Below are 11,252 nucleotides of genomic sequence, written 5' to 3' on the forward strand. Positions count from 1 at the left end.
AGATGATAAGAGAAATACATAAGAACTATGGATAAAACGAAGCTGAAGATATAGAGCAGAAATGATATGCTGAGAAAAATAAATCTAGAGTAAGAACAAATTAAATCAGTGGCTAAGAAATTTGCATAAGCAAGGTTGATTGGAAATCCTATGGATTTGAGTTTGAAAATGTTATGAAAAAGGGTCTGATGGGAAACTCAGGTTGGTACCTACATTTCTCAAGGGATTGGTGTCTCCTTCTGGTTGGTGCTAGTAAATCATTTTAGGGGATTGGTGTCTCCTTTGGTTGGTACTAGTAAGTAAATGTGCCAGTAGTTTGGTGCCTACAAATATCATTTATAATAAAAGAAATTTCAAAAATATCTAGTGTATTCTTATGTTGTTAATGCAATTGAAATTGTAACAAAATTATACTTCAATTGTAGGGATTTTACAATGACTCTAGATATCAATAGAATGTAAATCTTAATTTTCACATCTTAATAGTACCAATATGCAATGTCTACCATTTCTGATTAATTTTATGTTATCTAACTTTACTATTAATACGATTAAAAGTTTTCCTATGAACACAAAATTGAACCCTTAAGAGCCAATCCATTTCATCTCTTTTTTATTGCAACTTTGTATTGAGTTCATCTGAAAGACAAGAGAAGATAGAAGCACTATCACCCATGGTTGCATTTGGAGCTGAAGTTCTGTGCTTGTCCCCAAAAGCTAACCATAAACCAATTGGAACAACCCCAAAAGCTTGTTGGCTAAGATCTAATAAACTTATTAAACATGGTCTTTCGCATTGCAAATAGAGTTGATCTACAGGTTCTCTTGCTCTTTTCATATTTCATTCCTGATCTTCAAGGGTATGAAAAATAATTGGAATGTTTAAGCGACTCACTAACCATAAGCAATGTTAAGTGCTGCAAAATAAAATCAAATAAAAAAATGTTGAGAAAACCTATAGGTTCTAAAGGAGAAACATTTCAACATCCAAATTCTGCAATTTATTATATGTAAATGTGTCAACCCATTTGCACTAAAACATACATGATTGTATGTGCATCCAACTTCTTAATATTCATCCCGTTGAGAAATGGCAACAAGAAATTCCAGTTTAAAGTTGTCCTTGAATTTAAACTGTGAATTAAAATAGAATTCTATTCTCATATCAACTTATAAATAGTTAATTAAGTTTAATTAACTTAGGAATTTCAAGTTGGAAGTATTTCTGAAGTCATGTATATGTTCTCCCTAAGTTCTAGGGGTCCAGTATGAGTTTAATTGTGAATTTTAATTAGATAACTCAATTTACTGAGTTATGGTTAGTTAAATTAGTTCCAAATTGTTTGTGGAACTAATAGAGAGTTAACAGTCAGTTGGTGCACTAGTGCATCCACAAGTGTCACTCTAGTTAACTGAAGATTTCCTCATCAGAAACTCATGCATGTTGATTCTGAGAAAGGCCCAGTTGAGAGTATAGTGCAGGGATAATGTACTATCAGTTGTATGATTTATAGAGTTGTATAGATCATGCATGCAATCAGGAACTGGACCTAGATTGGATTGCGCAGTTTTGGAAGCACTGGATTCCCATTAATATGGGCTTTTTCAGCCATAGGAATTGCGCAAGGAAATAGGGGCTTGGCAGACATTGGAACTTGCCTAAGTGTTGGCTAAGAGCGGGCTTGCGAGGTAGAGAGTTGAGCATACTTGTGCGGGATTGTTCTAGTGAGAATAAGCTTTGTATCTTCACTCATATTTCTGATTAATGCAATACAGATAGGCGGGGTTTTGAGCAGTGGCTTTCCCCAGATAGAGTTATTGTGTTATGTGCCATTGATTTATCTTCTTCTTGTTCATATTGTTTTTCATCGATCTATTGACTTCTGCTAGTTGAAAGTAGAAGTAGATTCTTGTCCTATGCTTTAGTACATTGCATGAGCTTATGAATCTACAAGAAAAGTCTACACATCCAATAGAGCTAGAGAACTAAACCTAACTCTTAGTGAGCCCTTATAATAACTAGTTTGTCCATTCCTATGAAAATAAGCGCACATAAAATGCATACATGAGAAAGGCCATGTGAACCATAGTTTAGGAATTACCCTATCACCCATAGTCAAATCAAACCATCGTGTTGTCGAATGTTGAAGATGGACATTTTCTTAGCCCACGGGGCTTTGCATTGACGGTGAATGGGTGCACTCATAAGGCACTCCTTGCGATAGGTCACTGGTTCAAATCCCCTGTGGGTGCTTACCTACCAAAAAAAAAAAAAAAAAAAGTTGAAGATGGACCTTAATGTTAAAATCACAAATTTTAAAAGAAGAAAAAAAATAAAAAACAATGCCTTGAAAATTGAACATAAATTCTTGTATAAATTTAACATAAAATGACTAAATTCAATCATAAATTAAGAATATTCTTAATAAATAAAAAGCAAGAAAACCAGAACAAACCTCAACTTCAACATTGGCATATTTAGGTTGTGACCTAATTCATTATAAATTGGACAATAAAAAACAAAATTTATCCGGTTTTAAAATCATAATATATGATGTAACAAAAGTATAGAAATCTTAATTGTACAACTTAAACCTACAAAATGTTAAAAATAACTAAAAATTAAATAATTTAACGTTGTAGGGGTAGGGGTCGAAATAGGGATTTGTGAAAACGTCAAACGAGCTTGCAAATCCAAAGGGCTGTAAAAGAAAATTAATATTATAGCTATTTTAATGAACAATTTCAAAGATGAAAAATAAAGGAAAAATTATAATAAGCCAAATTTGATCCTCTTCGTGCATGTTATAAAATAAAATAAAGTAACAAATACTTTCTCATCTCAATCCCAAAAAAACCATAATAGGCCTAGATCCCATGATAATACGATAATACAACAATGAGAAACCCAAGCAGGTCCTACGAAATCAAGTTTTCACACAGAAAAAATAGATACGCTGCTAAAAGGACATCCTTAAACGATTATTCTCCCAAAATGACAACGTGGAGTTGTTTCACTAGGGGATTGAAAACCACTACGGTTCCAATCTTGGTGTGTCTTCCTTACACAAATTTAACATAAGACTTGTGCCTCAGACCTGACATTTGTTCCAAAAATATTACAATGTATACGATTATTCTCCCAAAATGACAACGTGGAGTTGTTTCACTAGGGAATTGAAAACCACTATAGTTCCAATCTTAATGTGTCTTCCTTACACAATTTTAACATAAGACTTGTGCCTCAGATCTGACATTTGTTCCAAAAATATTACTGTCTATACATTGTAGGCCTTTAGGACATGTTTCTTAAAGAAATTCCAATACAAAAAATTTCAAAAACATGCCACAAATATGCTAATATACCTTAGCCCCAAACCATATGCCGTAAGAAACTAGAACATGGGTGAAACAATGAGGATATAATTGTAGGGAAAGGAAATCAAATATCAAGAAACTAATACTTCTTTTTGAACCTCAAAGTGTTGGAATGCATCTAAAATTTCGGACCACATAAATATTGAAACCTAAATGCCTTAGAGCTTGAATTTTATTCATTATCATTGCAGGGGTTAGGGAAACCCTTTAAACGAGAAAGGTTTTGTGAGAAAAATCCAAATTAATATGGATTGGGTGTGTATTTGAGAAAAGGTGCAAGATACTAACCTTATTATGAAATCAGGAAGCAAAGTATTGAAAGGATATAAAGTTTGAAAAAACATTGTGTACTGAGCTAATCTTACAATTTTGTTGTGTCATGGATCTAAAAAGGTTTAGAAAAACTAACAATTTGAAATGAATAATAGGGTTTTTGAAATAGAGGAGAATTTGTCTATTGGAAATCATGAATTTCCATTTACAAATGTCACTCTCTCGAGTTGTATAGGAAGATGTAGTTATGAGTTTGAGTTACTGCTCCCTTGAGACATGCAAGATGCTACAACTATTGCTCTTTCAAGTCATGCAAGATAAATACAATATAACATATATCTAATGTAGTCTGATACTTGAGTTTGTCAAAAAATTAGGAATCATGTCATGATTATTGTACCTATACTATAAATTATTGTAGAAAATTCGTGATACAATTATCTACTTGACATTATACTATGTAGAAGTTGCAGTAAAACCCTAAATTATGATCCAATCAAATATTTGAAAATTAGTCTTTTCAAATACTATTAAAAAAATATAATTTTATTCAAAATCAACATTATAATTTATATTAATACATGTTAAAATAATATTGATCAACATAAAAATCATTACCAGAAAAATACTAATAATAACAATAATCTATTTTTAAAATTACAACCAAATCAAATATCAAATTAATATCTAAAACTATAAGAAAATTAATAACAATATCCGATTTTTATACTTTTCAATTTTCAATACTATTTTTATACTTTTCAATTTTCAAAACTAAATTATTATGGAATGCTTTTCGATTTTCCAGACTAAATTATTGTTTTTGATTATTTATGGTGGAGACTCCCCTTGAGTTAAACTTCCAAGGATATCCTCAATTAAGCTTTGGTTTTTTTTTTTTCTTTTTTTTTCTTGTTTTTTTTTTTTTTCCGAAGGTGGCAAAACCTATCAAACTCAGGTGTCAAACCAACAGTGAGGACAGCCATCTCTGGCTGCTATCCGCGAATGTCGGTTTGACTCATCACCGTTATCAAGGAAAACCACGCCACCTGTAATAACCCGCTGGTGGTCCGTAAGGGAGCAGGCTTTCACTCCTGCCAGATGCCTCTGGGTCTTGGGCCGTTAACCTGTTTCCTTACGTCCGAGGAAGACGAGCTCTTAGCCAAGCAGAAGCAGTTTTACGGCATACTCCAGGCCGAAAGCTTTGGTTATTTATGGACATTTTGAAGCCCAATTTTATACCATTGTTATTTTTTTAAATATAAAAAAATAAAGGTATTCACTAGTTCATGACCACCTCTTTTTGGCACGAGTATAAAGTGCCTTTTTCTCCCAATTTGAAACCTTCTCTTTAGGGGATGTTACGTGTTTATTCTCATATGTTTTATGCACGCAGATCGCAGATTTCTCTTTTGGGTATAAGATTTCTCATACCTTTTGGTTTCTTATTTTGATTGATTTGAAGGTTTGATTTTTCCAATACACAAAATATTGGTTAAGCATCCTTATTTTCAATGGCACTAAACTTCTATTCAAGAGATTTACCATATTTTCCAAACAGAATGTGATTTTCTTATTTTCTTTACACCATTATAATTTAGGTACAGGTCACATTTATATTAGATTGTAAAAAATCTGAAGTATGTAAAAGTGTTTAGTGTTTTACTTTTATTATTATTTATTTATTTATGTGGCTTACTATTTTTAGAGATTAATAATTATTACATTTATGAAATAATTATATTATGTAAATTCACTCAAAAGTGTGTTTCGGGAGTATTAAGAAAATTGAACTTGTGACCTCACCACAGTAGAGGTGAGGCGCTTTAAGGAGGTGCTTTAAAGACGGTGACTTGATCAAATGACTAACCTTAAAAGCTTAAGTGTGTAAAAAAAAAATTTATAAATATGAAAATTATATATATATATATTTTTTTTTGGATATCAATAAATTATATTTGAATTTCTTTTTATTTTATTATATATATATATATATAGTATCTAAAGGAATTAACAATTAGTTTGGGTTCGTATTTGAGGGTTGATTCCAATTGTTACCTCTGTGCTTATACATGCCCCTCATGGATGCACCGACCAATTGGAGGAATTCGGACCATAAATCTCATAACTTAATTAATGATTTCATATCATTGTGATTGACAATTAAATTGCTCTTCAAGGATTTTTAATTATATGTGTGTTAAATATTTTGTAATGAAAATAATAAATAATAAACAATAAAAAGTGAAAAATTAATTTGAATGAGATATGGTACTTTTTCATAATAAATTGTTTTTTATAGTGATAAAGTGTTATATTTATAATGTTAACTAAGTGAAATATATATATATATATATATATATATATATATATATATATATATATATATATCTATATCTATATCTATATCTATATCTATATATATATATTAAAAGTAAGGATAAAGACTTTCTTTAGTTTTAGGATCATTATGATTAGCAATATTTTAGCTAAGTTGTATGAAATTATTTTGGAAAAGATTAGCTTATTGCTAGAACATCACTATAAAAGAGTTAAAGGCCAAGTTAGGTTTAGGAGATATCATTCAACTATGGACCACCTTGTTACTCTTAGGATCATTGTGGAGGAGTGTCACAACAATTAAATTGATCTCTTATGTTGTTTTGTTGACTTTAGAAAAGATTTTGACATTTTTCACAAGATAAATTCGTGAAAAAGGTAGGAAGAGATAATGGTTCCTCTCGAGTCAATGGTTGCTTTGACAAGGTTGTATGAGAATGTTATTGTGAGGCTTAAGCCCATTGGGGGTTTATTAGAACAAATTAAGTGTAATCTCAGAGTCAAGTAAGGGTGTCCCTTGTCCCATACCATTTTTGGCATATACATTAATAAGCTAGAAGAGTCTTTGGAAGATATATGCTGTGTTGACCCCATGCCTATTGGTATAGGCATAACTCTTCTCTCTTATGCTAACGATATTTTTATTTTGGTGAGGAGTCAATACAATCTTGGAAAGCAACTAAGAATCCTCGAGTTATGTTCCAAGATGCACATGATTATTAATATTGATAAATAAAAGACAATCATTAAATCTAGAAAAACCACATATGATATTATCATATATGACAATAGCAGCTTGGAGGAAGTTACTTCATATAATTATCTTGGAATTAATACCCATCACAAGCTCAACTGGAATTATAGCATTGAGAAATTGACAAATCGAGGATGAAAAATTTATTCTGTACTTATGAAAATAATTTTAAGTTAGCAGATCTTTAGATATGGGATAAAAAGAAGCTCCTCTTTGAAACTTTTATCACTCCTATTATTTTAGATGGATGTGAGGTTTGAGTTGTAGTATCTCTAAAGAGTCATGGATAAAGATAAAACATATCAGAAAATAGTTTATAATGTACATTTCAAGATTAAAGGAAATACACACTATCCTATCCTCCTAATTGAAGGAGGTGTTTCCCCCATTGAAAACATGATTATGAATAGGCATTTTATTTATAAGATGAAGTTAAATGACATGGTAGACAAGAGGTTTCCTAAAATTACTTCTAACTCTAACGGAAATCACCACCTTCGACTCAAGCAATGATGGCATGAGGATGGTAGGATGGCTAGACTTCGCTAGACCATCTGTGGATAAAGGAGGAGATCATTTTACATAATAAGGATAATATTAAAAATATTATTATATCAAAATTTAAGGAGGGTGATAAAGTGTTAAGGAGAAAAGTAAACTAAAATATTAGAAGGAGAAGATTAAACCAAATCTTGGAAATTAAGAAAATAAACATTTGTGAAATTAAGAAAAAATTCTCATAAACTTCATAATGAAAATGGGTGTTGGTCAATTTTTAAAACACCATAGGATGAAAGAGTATGTTACCTTTGGAGAAAAGTAAACTAAAATATTAGAAGGAGAAGATTAACCCAAATCTTGGAAATTAAGAAAATAAGCATTTGTGAAATTAAGAAAAAAATCTCATAAACTTCATAATGAAAATGGGAGTTGGTCAATTTCCAAAACACCATAGAATGAAAGAGTATGTTACTTTTGTGCCACTGAGAAGGTTTGAAAATGAAAATCAATTTCTCTTAGATTAATCAACTTACACTCATATTATATTTAAATTTCAAAATATTTGTCACACTATCAATTTTTTTGACTATTTAAGTTATCAAAACTATGATGATCTTTTACTATTTTTAATATTTTTGAAAAAAAAATTGTTAACTTTTTTGAGTAATCCTTTACTTTTTAAGATAAACCATCTCAAACTTAATATACCTTAGAATAAAATAAAATAAATAAAAATAATTTTAACTTTTATTTTAAATATCTATAAATTATGCTTTATTTTTTAAATTATATTTAAAATAAAAATAAAACTATAACTTTCCCATATTAAAAAATTTACTTCCTTATAAATTTTGAACGGAGACCAAATAAAGTATATAAAATGTAAAGCGAGACATCAATTTGAGAAACGTATGGTGCTCATGCCAAAATATCCACGAAAGAATGAACGTCATCGCGGACTTCATTAAGAAATTGACGTTACACTAGTGGGACATCTATCCCATTGTTTTAATTTCTAGTTTAATAGTAATATATTAACTAGCAATTGTTCCAAAAGGTACAAAGAGAGGCCGATAGGATTATTGAATTGGAATTGTTGAATTTTCCTAGAAGAGTTAATTGGTTTGTGGAAAACCTTGTTTTCTTGGACTGGATCATTGTGCAATTACTTTTCTTTAGATGTTTTGTTTATATCTATATTACAAAGAACACATTGAATGTCTTATTTCATTTTAGAGTAAGTTAATTACCCAAAATCAAGAAACCTCTATAGATGGACAAGCATATACGAAGAATACATCTCATTCATATGCAATACCAAATCCATCTTTTCTTTTCTCTGAGTAAAATTTCAAAAGCATGAACTATGTGGTGTCTAGTACCGAGGCACATTTTCCATTTGGTTCTGAAAAAATCACGTGCCTAATCTTCCTAACAATATTTTGCACATCTCTATATGCCTTCCCCACTAGCAACACCAGTGTCTACAAGAAGAATACCTACAACAATATCTAAGGCCAATCATCCTTTTAGTGGTTGACGACACCTTTCTAACATGGCCTATTCACTCAAATTCCAATCCCTATCTACCTATATTTTCACCTCGCCATTATTATAAACCACATGTTCCATTTTGGGTAACACCAATTATGTCTAGTCATACCCTAGTTTGGTCATCTTTGGTTATTATAAGTCCTTTCATGGCTCTGAGGCTGCGTCAAGGTAGTTGTCGGGGTGGTGTGACAAGAGCATCCACTTCTTGATGTCGGTGTTTATTTGGCTAGAACTCTGTCACTTACCATTTTGAATCTATTCCACCTAAAGTGAGGAACAATATCCTTCAACAGGGAACAAGGGAATTTGGTGGCAGACCATATTTCTTTGATATTGAAATCATTGGAAACATCTTCAGGTGGACTCCTGAGCCTAGGAAGTTTCGCAAACGAAGACTTCACTTTCTCTATTCAGTGGCTTTGCACCGTCAACTCGAAACCAAGGCAACTCCAATGCTCATTTTCAAGTCATAATATTAGACTAATAGTCTATTATGTCACTTGGTCACTCACTTTTGTATCTGCTATGTTTAGTTCTCTTATGTTCTATGGCAATCCATATGTCTTAGAATTCTATATATGAACATTGTTTGGTTAGAATTCCCACCAAGCATCAATGCAAGTAATTGTCAATGGCTACATAATTAAACAATTTCCATATATTTTTTGATGTCCTTTTTGGCTAAACCTCAATGGAGGAATAATGGTTGCTAAATCCAATTGTTAAGGGGACCCACGGAGTTTTTGGGAAAACATTTTCTCTTAACGTCTTTATTTAACTTTTTAACTTATAACAAAATATACTTCTTTAAAACACTTCTATTAAATTTTGTAAATACAAAACTAAAATTGTAAAATAAATAAATGTTTTAATGATGTGAATAACCGCCATCATTATTAAAAAAAAATAAAAAACAAAAATTATATAAAACTTTACGCTTATGATAAACGAAAATAGTTATAATGATTCACTGGTAAAATTCAGCGTAATCGATTAAATCATCCTCTACTTAAATAGAAAGGGAACGAAGCACATATTAGAATACCACGAAATTAAATTAAAGTCGTTTTATTGTTTTGAAACCACACATTTTAGATATAAAGACAGGATCAAATAGCGCTCAATTTCAATTTTTTCCCCTTCCGAATTTAAATAACTTCCAATTTATACGAATAATTTTGTATAAATTCAACTAAAACATTTATAAACTCAGCTCAAACATCATGCGTCATACGAGTGATAAACATGTGTGAGAAGGTTCACCATCATGCACTTATTTACCGATACGGTTCCCCTTCAAACCTTCTAGGAAGCTCTCAATGTTTATATCCGAAGATCCTCCTCTTCGCACCGCAGTCCTCGCATTGTCTCTTAGAGCCTCGACATTTTTCTTTACCTCCGTCCCTTCGTCACTGAACAATTTTCTGATAGTTCTGGATATCTCTTTCTTTAGTATCAGTCCTTTCCCACCACTCAATCTGTATCCAATTTTCCGTTCATCGACCATGAGCTTGCTGTTGGTGAATTGATCCGCCCAAAATGGAAGCCCTACCATGGGAACTCCACCAGCTATGCTTTCAAGCATTGAGTTCCATCTGCAATGAGTAACGAATCCCACAACGGACGGATGGGATAACACTTGCAGCTGATTGCACCATGGAACAATGAGCCCCTGCCCTTTTATCTCATCCAGAAAACCGTGGGGTAAGTTGTCTGAGACTGTTGAAGAGACTATGTCTGGACGAAGAGCCCAGAGGAACAACTGCCCGCTGTCCTTCAAAACCATCGCTATTTCCTCCAGCTGAGCTTTAGTCAATTAGGCTTTGCATCCAGCCACTCGGAACAGTCACATTCTGTCCAAATGCTCGTTCCAACTCTCATGTCCTTGGAATGTTCACCGTTCAAAAAACCAGAGGGAAGCAACGGACCAACATGCAGTACCGAAGGGTTCAAATTCACTTCCTTTCTTTCGAGATCGTCAAAAGAATTGCCAAGAACAAACTACGCACAGAACAAACCACAACAGTGAGCAAAACCCATTAGAGAATTTCAGGGTATCCAGCGAAGAGCGAACCCAATTAGAATTATGGGTATCCATACCAGTTTAAGGAAGAAACTATTGGTAAGAATCGATATATTGAGTTGGAATCAACCGGAGAGCCGAACAACCAAAACTTTTGGTGAAATCCTGAGCCTTCTGACTGCCAGAACCCGCGTGTAGGTGAAACAATACCCCTGCAGTCCAAAAACATGAATTCAGTTACCATTTGTAGAAAGAAATAGAGAAAAAAAAAATATTTAACAACTCTTATCTAGAGAACAAAAACACGTGTTTATGACAATTTGAAGGAAAATAAGCACCTGTCGGGTAATGGCCTGCAGATCGAGCCGAGATTTCTATCGTAGGAGAAGATGGAAGCTGACATAGGTTGAGGGGCCAGTGTAGAACCCC

At 32.3% G+C, this 11,252-nt stretch overlaps 1 pseudogene; it reads right to left on the reverse strand.

Moving 5' to 3' along the window:
• Window positions 1–10,073: 10,073 nt before the first annotated feature.
• On the reverse strand, window positions 10,074–10,586 carry LOC149188491 (UDP-glycosyltransferase 86A1 pseudogene; annotated as a pseudogene).
• Window positions 10,587–11,252: the final 666 nt, after the last annotated feature.

The sequence above is a fragment of the Pinus tabuliformis genome, chromosome 3_1, assembly GCF_031772625.1.
Source record: "Pinus tabuliformis cultivar Carrire ecotype Pingquan chromosome 3_1, CPIR1, whole genome shotgun sequence".
NCBI classification, from domain to species: domain Eukaryota; kingdom Viridiplantae; phylum Streptophyta; class Pinopsida; order Pinales; family Pinaceae; genus Pinus; species Pinus tabuliformis.